Source organism: Dermacentor andersoni, chromosome 2 (genome assembly GCF_023375885.2).
Source record: "Dermacentor andersoni chromosome 2, qqDerAnde1_hic_scaffold, whole genome shotgun sequence".
NCBI classification, from domain to species: Eukaryota; Metazoa; Arthropoda; class Arachnida; order Ixodida; family Ixodidae; genus Dermacentor; species Dermacentor andersoni.
Genome location: NC_092815.1, coordinates 141,709,701 through 141,721,516, shown reverse-complemented (window position 1 = coordinate 141,721,516; position 11,816 = coordinate 141,709,701).

The following is an 11,816-nucleotide window of genomic DNA, read 5'->3' as shown; positions in this document are numbered from 1 at the left end:
GAATGATTTCCGGCGCCGGGGTTGGCTTTGATCGGTGGTGCATGGACAGCACGAAAAAATTTCGGGAGGGGGGGGGGGGGGGGGGCTGGAGCCCTATAAGCCTCCCCCCCCTGGTTACGCCCCTGTACACAATTCGTTTCCTATCTTGAAATAATCCCTGTGACCCAGCATACGACATGTTCATGTTACCTGGCCTACATAGCTTCTGAGTTACGCCAGCGCTTGCTAGCTAGCACCGCAAGCATGCACTATACATGGCCCAAGTCATTTATCATTTTTCATTTCTCGTTTTCCATTCTATAATTGCTAAAATGAAAAATATGCATAGCACGTCTGATTAAATCAAGTTGACTAGGTGGCTATTTACCACGGCCCCTGTTCAAAGGGTATGCTAATAAATCGTCAGCAGCATCATAATTACCATATTATCGGGCCACTTGTCCCGCGATGTGAGATGCGTGGAACGTAGCGTCGATACGCGCACACTCTGCATTCCAGTTGCATATTATTACACTAAGTGGCAGGCTATGTAACAGTTCATAGGTAGCGGTACGAGGTAGAAAAGGCCCCAGGAAGAAAATGAGGATTGAGGAGATGTATACCAAATTGCTAGAGTTAAAGACATGTAGAGCATAATTTATTAAATGAAGCAAGCAAGGGGACTGTTTGTCACCGCGTCTTTTCAAAGAGGATTCCAATAAATCAACATCATCCTCATCATTAGCATGGTGTCGTGTCACTTGCCACAACCACGACGTGTGCCCCGCGAAGCTTCGATCCTTGTGAATTTTTACTTGCACTTCCGTTGTATTCCACCATGTGTTCCGACATGTAGCAGTTGCATGCAGCAGTTGCATCTAACTGGACTTGGTCAACTCAAGCAGTCTAAGTGAGTATTTGACACCACCCCATTGCATCGGGCACAAACAAATCATCATCGTCATCGCTATTATCATCATCAGCATCATCCCACCGTGCCACAGGTGAAGGGATGGGATATGTGCGCCAAGTAGTCTCGATGCCTGTGTTTACTTCTCAGTACTCGCTATCACGCCTCCTCGTGATGTACTAACCGCTGCACCCAGGCAACGCCGGGCTCAGCAAACCGCTGTGCAGAAAGCAGCACAAGCCGCAACTCGCCGTCGATTCTGGGCGGACAGCTAAGATTGTTTTCGTGAAAAGAACACAGAGAGGCTTCGCCACGAAGAATCTCTCGAGCGTGCTGCCGAAAATGGAACTCCTATGATGCCACTCCTCGAACTTACGCTGCGACTGTGCTGCGACTGTGCTGCGTGTGCCGCGGATGCCTGTCTTTTTCGCACGTGTCACATTGTGGTCGCTACGTAAGTGAATCGAACAGGCGACCTCAAGCTCAGCTGCAGAATGCTACATGCAGCCAATGAGCCGATGTGGTGGGTCCCACGTATTAAATGTTTAGGTGGAACTTTTTCGCACACCTAACACATTGACTGAAGGAGAGCACGTATCTCGTGAGCGCTGCAACAAATCTGCACCGTCGCATCGCCCCTCCCCCTAAAAATAACAACACAAAAACAAATAAAAAACAGATTCTCAGCTATGCACACCGTGACGGAGAGCAGGCGTATTTCAATGGCAATTTTTCTCGTAGGCTCTTTCTCGCTCGTATGCCGTGGACAGCCAGAGTGTGTGAGCATCCACTTACTCCCATTTGTGCTTTAGAGGCGCAAATCCTGCTTCCTCACGCGAACGACGCTTTTCCACAGCTACTGTTTTACTTCGGAAGTTTTTGCCATAGACCACGTCTACTACAGTGCGTGGGATCAAAAAGAAAATGGCGTGCTTAAGCAAGCGGTTGTATGTTTTACACTTGAGCAAGATTATAACTCTCGTAGATCTCGTTTCCATGTTTAAACTTATAAATCTCGCATGCTTGCATCCCCAGTCACAGACAGCGGTCCCGTGAACGACGAATTGAACCTAAGCAAAGTTCAGCACATGCAACCAGCCATGCAGCTACATAACTGTCTGCCCTACTGGAACCTTAGATTTGAAGAGCCAAACCACCGAGTGAGTGGCATATAGTGTTATTTAGGCTTGTAGCGCAGCTCAGCAAGAGCAAAAAAGGAAGGAGGTAGGGGTAATCAAAGGGAACGGATTACTTGATTACCCCTACCTCCTTCCTTTTTTGCTCTTCCTGAGCTGCGCTACAAGCCTAAATCAGTCATGACATACCAACTCGCCCAAACTGCCACGCTTTTGGCATATAGTGACTCGATGAGTAGCCATGCAGTGAAAACCATGATGCCGTCATATATGGAGCCCTTTAACGTAAAATTATTTGAATACGTGTTCATTCTGGTTAATTTCCTGACGTCACATCGGACGGTGACCTGTAGCGTTGTTTGAACAGACCAATAATATGTTATCCTTGTTTATAAAGAGTAAGTTTTGTTTGTTTTCAAAACGAATAGCAGAACGAATAGCATAGAATAGAATGGATTTCTTTTTAGATATAATTCTTAGTGCAAAACGAATGTGAACGACAGACGAGGAAAGCAACGGCATACACAGGCGTCTAAATTTCCAACTAAAGCTCTATTTTTGGACATACTATTTATACATACAAAACCATGTTCATGAGTCATTTCACACCCGCTAAAGTTAGGAACACAGAATAAAATTACACCTGCTGGCTAGGTTTATAAGAACAATTTGAGAGTTCAAAATACTTGCCAAAATAATCAGCGATCACTTATGCTTGCTATTCCAAGCTAATTAAATTCCTTGCTCGTCAAGGCTATTGATGGTGCACTCACATAAGGACGACTATTTCCTAGCCATTTCCGCGGCTTCGATAATTTCTTTTCTGCTTTGGCCAACATGCGTGACAGCACGGCACATTTTTCAAATACCTTGTAACTGAATGGACAACTGCGCTAGTTGGGTTACTTGCGTCTTGAAACTGTAAAAGAGCACAATGATAAGAACGAAGGGAGCGGACAGAACGAGGCAACTCGTCTTGTCCACTCAATTCGTCCTTCTCTTCGTGCGCTTTTACAATTTCAAGATTTTCAAATAGCGTCTTACACCCACAGCTTCTTCAATGGTATAAAGCGATATTTTCGTATAACATACATAGGCGACCGCTGAATATTTTCGCAAGTTTTTCAATTGTGAAACTCTTCTGATCAACCTATCCTGTAGCTGTCATTTTATTCTGTGGACTGGTTTTTTAAGGCTCAGTGTGGCTCAGGCGCGTAGTTGTGTACTTTTAAATCGTACGTCCGAAAAATTCACCGGCGATTAGGATACCCCTTATGCAAAATTTGAGCGCAGGTCTACACGTGTTTTTATTTCGCGATATATTGGCTGGCGCCGACAAACTGTTTCGTGCGGCACATTGCGAACGTGGCGAAGCGTGGCGCGACCTCCTCGCCAATCTGGAGATTGCGAGAGGCAGGGCGTGGGTGACGCTGGGCGCGATTCACAGCAGCCGCAGACCTCACCGATGACGCGCGCTACTCTGGCGCCATCTTGGAGGCATCGTCGGCGTTCCAGTTACTTTCTTGAAACAACGTCGCCCTATGCATTCAAGAGCAACAGTACCTGGAACGCCAATGCACTTCTACGCTAAGTTCGGAAAATATTATCTCGAAACTGCTGTCATTCTCATAATTGGTTCGATGTGCATCCGCCTTGCGAACTCCACGGCTAGAATTTGTAATATGGCCTTTAAGGCTATTTCGTAAAACGTAAATTAGCGAATCTTGGTAATTAGTGTATTATGCATTGCAATTCTAGTGTGCAAGTACTGTCCGCCACTTCCAGTAGACAACCTCATGAACAAGAACTGTGCTATCTGCTGCAGGCAACGTTTAAGAATTTTTGAAAGTGTTCGCCAATGTGTTCGCTGAAACAGCCTGTATAAAGGAGCACTTTGAATGCTGCCGTGTATAGGACTACAAGTTAATGCATGTGAGCTTGAATAACGCAAAAGCATTGAAATATAAAGTGAGGCTGTCACTGAAAGTGTCAGATATCCTCTGGTACATGCAAACTTTGGTATCCATAGGCCTTAGCTCCACCAACAAAGATTCACGTTATATTCTATCTAAAGCAGTGAAATTGCCAAGGTGCACAGATTAGGTAATAGCACGCATAGAGAGAGAAATTTATTTACAAAATGGCAGAGAGGTCGGCCTGAGCTATCACTAACTCTGGCCTGCTGCTCTACACTGGGGAAAAGGGACGGGGAGTAAAAGGGCTGATGAGTAACGAGGATAAGCACGCAGGTCATTGCGTTAAATACATTGGACAGTCAAATTACGTTATTGCTACTGGGATGCATCATGAGTCCGGATATGTCAAACTAGACGCCCATTTTTAGACAATTTTTTTAACGTTATCCATCTATCTACAATAAGCTGTCCACCTTGCGAACAAGAAAGTGAAATGAAGCACAGAGTTAGGGTGTATTAAGGGAAAGACAAATCAAAATATATTTGGATGAAGGAAACGCTAGAGGTCGGCCTGAGGTCAGGTTTTTCAAGCCTCCTATGCTGGTGAGAGCGCGGACGAAGAGAAGAAAAACAGATGTGAAGAGCGATCGTAAGGATAATCAGCAAGGATTTAGACTGCAGGAAATATGTGCGACCATGATACTAAATCTTTGTTGCTCGAAAGTTTAGGGACCGCACAAATCAATGGTTTCGTTAAGTCTGATCAAGAGCTCAGATAGGCGGCTTCAGCCAATGGTCTGTTGCAACTAGGGTAAAAGCCAATTCCTACCGTTCTCAGGCATACTAGCGACAACCAATCAGTACGTCTTTCATGGTCTCAAGCAGTTTGCGCAATTCATTGGTTGGTGAGTACAGAGGGTGACGTATAAAGGGGACGATACCTGCACCCTACCCGAGAGGCGCTCTCCCGCCACTTCTTCTTTGGCAGATATCCAAACTACGAATAGATTGCAATCCGCCAAAGGACCTCCTAGAGCTGTGAGCACACATTTACAGTCATTTAGTGGTGAAGAAACCAAGTTTATACCGAAAAAAAAAAACACGTGTTGTTGTTCCGAGCCTGGAATCAGACTCCGCTGCGTGGCAGCTGTCACATGGCATATTGCATCACTTCGACATGTCGCCCCTGCTTATTAGGGCACTGTCTGAAGAGGTCAGACACAGCGCTAAACGTTGCTTTGCTTACAATGCTTCGCCCTGGGGCGAAACTCTCCGTTATTTTTCGGATAGGTAGCCGTACTTGGAAGGCGATGCCCAGGTTGTTTGACTGCGCCAGGAATAAACGTGAGTTTCGCCTCAGCTGATGTAGAAAAAAAGGGCTCATTGCTTAAGGACTTTGTGCGTGATCTTCCATTATATAGTCACGGCTCGCTGGCACAAAATTCAACTAGAAATTCTTGTCGAAGGGAAGCCCACTGACGAAATAGGAAAAGCGATATGGGGCGCGGTAACGAAAATATATTCCACTCTATTTCCATGCGATTTCTGCCACTAGCCTTCCACAATCGGTCAAAAATTATTTGGACAACCCCTATTTCGCTTGTCTGTCAGGCGACTGCACAAGCACCGTGAACACTCCCCGACTGGTACTAGGAGTACACACTGGTTACGCATGGTTAGATCCAACTGGTTCGAACTGTTATAATTGCCGTTCCGGAGCGGAATATGAAGGGTCTTAGAAAAACGTAACCCGAACTGATATCGAAAAAATTTTCTTCATAACCCTGCCAAGAGGGCATAAGGGTGATTACCCTTTACAGGTTCTATCTCGGAAAACGCCCCGTGGAAAAAGATTCTCATGATGTTCAGGCCTTGTCTTATAGTAGAGCAGCTTGAATTTTTTACGCATCGCCAGCCCTTTATAGCTGAAGAGTCCGCGAAAGATGATGAATTTGGGAAATTGGCGTGCCAAAGTGATTCCTTTTATTTGTGCCGATGTAAAAGATCATTATCTGCTGCCGCATCATGACCTGCTGACATCTGTCTAGCGGGTGGGTAAACATTTACAAATTGACCCTATTTTAAAACGTGTCCACTATCAGCGAGGGCGGCTTTCTTGACACTTAGGAGCTCAAGGAAAGACGTGCAAGGAGAAGTGTGCGTGCTTCCTTGTGCTGTTTATCCACTAATAATTCTTAGCGACATGCTCAGCTATCAGTATTAGTACGGTTGCATCAGCTGCTGACAATGTGCCTACGATAGGCACATAGATCATTTGGTTGGTAACATTATTATTGATAGTCCTGCAGAGCTTTCGCCGACGGGGCCTTAGGTCTCCCACGTGGTGACGTCGAGGTGTTGCCTCGCCGCCGCTTCGCGGGCCTGCTGGACGGCCCAGAGTTGGTCGCCTAGGCTGGGGCTGTGTAAGGCAGCGGCCCACCGCGACGGAAGGGTTCCGGAGTTGAATGCTTGAGTTTTCATGCGGGATGAATCTGCGTTGATTCATATATTGCAAAGATACCTGAACAACCACAGGAATTGCCTGGTTTATTTGTATTAAATCGAAGGTTTCTTTCCTCCTTACCTCGACTTTTCTACTCCTACTACTACTCTTACTACTATAACTACAGCTACTGCTTATACTACTGCTGCTAGTACTACGACCCGAACCACCATCGCCGCCACATCTGCTGCCGCTACTACTACTACTACTACTACTACTACTACTACTACTACTACTACTACTACTTCTACTACTACTACTACTACTACTACTACTACTACTACTACTACTACTACTGCTACATTCTAAGACATAATTCGATTTCACAGCTCCGTATGGCTGAGCGCACTGGCTGATGTGGGCGCAGCGGCTGTCGCTGGAACTACCAGCGCTACAGTCGCTACTTTCGTCACGAATCATGCGTCGTCTGCTCGTTCACCCATACGTCGTTTGCCCCAACTGGCTTGTACCCCTTGTCCGTCGCTAAATTCAGTTTAGCTACATACTCGAACTTTTGAAACTAATCGGCCACACTTAACAGGGACTTCACTACCTCTGAGTATCTGCTTGTCTTAGAGGTCGTGCACCCCTTCATGCACGGTGCTTCGTCTACTCCTGCCACACGACTGCTGCGACGGGTCGTTTTCTGAGCCTACCCTGTACCGCTTGCTTTTTAGTGAATGTAGTTTAGCTGTTCCCTCAAAATTTTATGCCAATAATGATGACGCCAAATAATGTTTCCCTGTACCGACCTCGAAAGACAATTGTTGTTTGTGCCTCAAGGCTGAAGCTGTGCGGCGCAAATGAGTGGTGGTGCGCGATGATTCTGCTGTTCAACCAGCTTTTCAAAATTAGAAGTGTCGCATTGCCCGACTTGATGTTTTTCTTTTCTGGCAGCCTATTCTTATGACGTGTAATAAAGAAGATGAGCACCCATGCAAAAGATGCGGTATTAAAAACATATCGCGCCAAGCACAATATTGTAAGGCGTACCAATGCTACTCCAGGGCTCGTAAACTAGCCCCATCTCAATTTTTCTGTGACAAACGAAGCTCCTTCTATCTTGAGACTGAATGTGCTCAGTGAGTTTCTCCGCCCGCCATGTGTTCCGCGTCTGGTAAGCCTAATCGAGGCAGGCCTTTTTACAGTCCCTCACGGATATAGAAAGATGTGCGTTCCATGCGATCGGCAGCAAATGGCAAGAACCATTTCGAAAACTGAACATTACTAGATTAAAGTTTATTTGCTTTTCGGCGAATAAAATTGGCAGCGTTGTAACGTCTTTTATTTACTCGAGTAACGTTCTTTTCAACGTAATTTTGCCTTTCTTTTCTGGCGGGTTTCGTGCGCGCGCTCTCTAAGCGATCGCCTTATCGTTTATCGCTTTCTTTTTTTTTTTAAGTGCACGCGCATGACCATATAAATATTGATTACGCATGTCAAGGTGTACAAATCATTACATCGAAATGCAGGCACTCACAGGTGGTGTCCCTAGTCAGATTCAGAGTGCTCCACAATAAATCTCCAAAAACAAGATTCGCTCAAGTGTGTGACGAATAAATTTTAATACTGTACATTTTCAATAGGAGTGAATATCTCAGGATTGTTTTGAATGAACACTCATCGATGCGAAGAGGCTTGTTACGGTGAAGTATCACGTACATCTGAAGCCACAGGAATTTTTCTTCATGGTATTTCCCGTACATATTTCTGGTGTACTCGCTTGATGGCTGTGTTCGTAGGCCTGCTAGAAATTAAGTTGCCACGGTAAATTGAGGAACCGTCCACATAATTTTGTAAGTACTCCGCACTACACTGTTTGTGGAGCACACATAATCTTATATTTCGCCGTTTTACTTTGGCTTGATGGTGGGCACACCCATGCTTAATTTTCAGGATGTTTGCTGCTCTAAAGATGATTTCAATAACGCTTTTAGAGTAGTATTGTCGCTAGAAATTATCTTTTGTGGGTTCCGTTGTAGCAACTATATATATAATCACGTGCAATGCTCTGCAAGGACAACAGTTTCCATAGCAGAAAAGACGCTTACCTACGAGTTGCCTCATATATAACCATCCGTATATGGCTTCGGTGTAGCGTCGTCTTCAATAAATTCAAATCTTTCAAAGTGCAGAAGGCAAAGACATGGACGCGAGCTTGCTGAAGATAATCAGTAGAGCATACTTCGCAGCCAAGCACAATAATATTCGAAGCACAATTGGTTTGATCCTGAAGCGCATCGCAGCAAGCTTCCGCCCAAAGGTCTCCCAAACTCGAGCTGCTTCTCTTCACGAACTTCGCTTGAGCATCACATTTATCGTCTTCGAGATGCGTTCATGAAGACAGGGAAAAACTTAAGCCTGGTAATCGCGTTGGGAGCGTGCGTTCATCACCGCCGCGAACAATCAATAACCTTTGTTTCCGAAAATACCGCTTAAAGGTATCTATCGTAGCCCTCAATATGACGTTCAGACATTTCGAACCTATCTGTAAGACATTCTTCCTTCCACGTAACATGTGCATATATAACATTCTCTACAGTCGTCGCGGTGCGAACTAAATAGTGAGCACCAGCATCACTATGCGTCTGGCCGCTTGAGCAGCTATGGGCAATGTAGGACCGCATAGGGAACTTCTTCCTGTTATGAGACTCCGAAACGCTTCTCTGTGAAACCTTTCACCAAGGATAACCGCCAAACATCGCACAGCACCAACAGCAAGACGACAATAGCGACAGACGAAGCAGTATATCTCCTAAATGAATACATAAATGAAAGCTGAAGCGGCTAATGTGACGAAAGACGCCATCGCAGCGCCGATAGTTCGCGCGACTACTACTTAGGCCCCCTCCCAGGCGCAATGGTTAAACTAAAGTATGTCAAGCAACGTTGGGGACGGCAACACTAACAGCATGTCGGGAGTCGAAACAGAAAGCTGGAATGAAGACGAGGCAAGGCAAACGACGGAATCCAGACTACGGGCACATAGCTGGCGACCCAAGCTAGTATAGATCTTCAACCATGGGGGTCGGCGTAGAAGGTGTGACGATGACGGCATCACAAGAGTCATATTGTCACCCAGCTATGACAACTAAAACAGTTTAGCACCGACAGATTGAGAAAAAACGTCTGCCTTTAGCGATGGCTGGTCCTCGGCGAGCACGCGCGCAACCACGAACTTCGTCGTTTTCGCCTTAAGGGTCCCGTGTCAACACGTGCAAACCTATTTCGCGTCATTGCTCCCCTCTCAAAAGCGACCGGCCCGGTCGCTTCAAGGGCAGCGGGCGCGCACTATGGGCAAGAGTGCCAACATGAAAAGACAAAAAAAAAACATACAGGAATGTACACAATGCTGAAGCGGTTTGTGAGGGTTGCATAGCCCTGGCGTGCGTAGTACGGCTTCATCCGTACTACGTGGACGACTTCAGCACGGGGACGGCGTCGGTTCGAGCCAGGATCAGAGGTTTGAGGCACCACCTCGTAGTTCACATCACTGAGGCGGCGTACAACTTCGTAGGGGCCGAAGTAGCGGCGCAACAATTTCTCTGAAAGCCCGCGATGTCGGATAGGTGTCCACACCCACACGCGGTCGCCTGGTAAGTACTGGACATTCCGTCGGGTCCGGTTGTAACGGTAGGCGTCGGTATTCTGCTGGGTGCGGATGCGATTCCGAGCAAGCTGGCGAGCTTCCTCGGCTTTCTCGACGAAATCTTCAGTGTTGTCATTCCTTGTGGTTCCGTGGTCTACCGGGAGCATGGCGTCTAAGGGGGTTGTAACGCGACGTCCGTAAACAAGCTCGAATGGTGTAAATTCGGTGGTCTCCTGCACAGCGGTATTGTAAGCAAACGTGACGTATGGCAAAATTTCATCCCATGTTTTGTGTTCCACATCAACGTACATGGAGAGCATGTCGGCTAATGTTCTGTTTAGGCGCTCTGTTAAGCCCTTAGTTTGGGGATTATAGGGTGTGGTCTTTCGGTGGTCGGTGTGCGTCAGTGTGACGACTTGTTGCAATAACTCCGCTGTAAACGCCGCACCGCGGTCAGTAATGAGTAGAGCGGGTGCACCGTGGCGAAGCACGATGTTGTCGACGAAGAAGCTGGCGACTTCAGCAGCAGTTCCCCGCGGCACAGCTTTCGTCTCCGCATAGCGAGTTAAATAGTCAGTTGCCACGATTATCCACTTATTTCGCAAGGAGGACGTGGGGAACGGCCCAAGACTGTCCATTCCCACTTGCTGGAACGGCGCCGGAGGCGGATCCAAAGGCTGAAGGAGGCCGGCAGGCTTGACGGGTGGAACTTTACGCCTCTGACAGTCACGGCATGTTCGCACATAGCGCTGAACCGACGAAAATAGGTGTGGCCAATAGTATTTTTGCCGTATGCGCGCTAATGTCCTCGCGAAGCCTAAGTGGCCGGCACAGGGATCGTCGTGACACGCCTGTAAAACTTCCTCGCGCAGTGCCGCCGGAACGACGAGAAGGAACGTTTCCTGGCTGTTCTCGACATTTTTCTTGTACAGGACATCGTTTCGCAGGCAGTACGACGTCAATCCTCGTGAAAGTGGGCGTGGGACAACAACGTCAGCTCCCTCGAGATATCGGATGACTGGAAGCAGCTCAGAGTCTGCACGTTGATAGTCAGCCATGCGCACCACGTCGACGACACCAAGAAACGGCAAATCTAGCTCCAAGTCGGAGGATGTCAAAGGAATATGAGAACGTGACAAGCAGTCAGCGTCGCTATGCTTATGGCCGGATCTGTAGACAACAGTTATGTCGTATTCCTGGAGGCGGAGGCTCCAACGAGCGAGGCGACCTGACGGGTCTCGTAGATTGGCAAGCCAGCAGAGCGAGTGGTGATCACTGATCGCTCGAAATGGCCGGCCGTATAAGTAGGGTCGGAACTTGCTGATGGCCCACACGACTGCTAAGCATTCTTTTTCGGTCGTTGAATAATTAGCTTCTGCTTTTGTCAGACTACGACTGGCATACGCAATTACACGTTCTGCGCCATCTTGCCATTGAACCAGAATGGCCCCGAGTCCTACGTTGCTGGCGTCGGTGTGTATTTCAGTTGCCGCGGTGTCATCAAAATGCGCCAGCACTGGAGCGCATTGAAGGCGTTTACGCAATTCGGTGAAGGCCTGCTCTTGTTCTTTCGTTCACGCAAAGGGCACATCTTGTCGCGTCAGTCTCGTGAGCGGTTCAGCAATCCTTGAGAAGCCTTCAACGAAACGACGGTAGTAAGCGCAGAGGCCCAGGAACCGCTGAACAGACTTTTTGTCTTTAGGACGAGGAAACTCGGCAACGGCAGCGAGTTTTTCTGGGTCTGGTCGTACTCCTTGGGAGCTGACCACGTGGCCTAGAAACT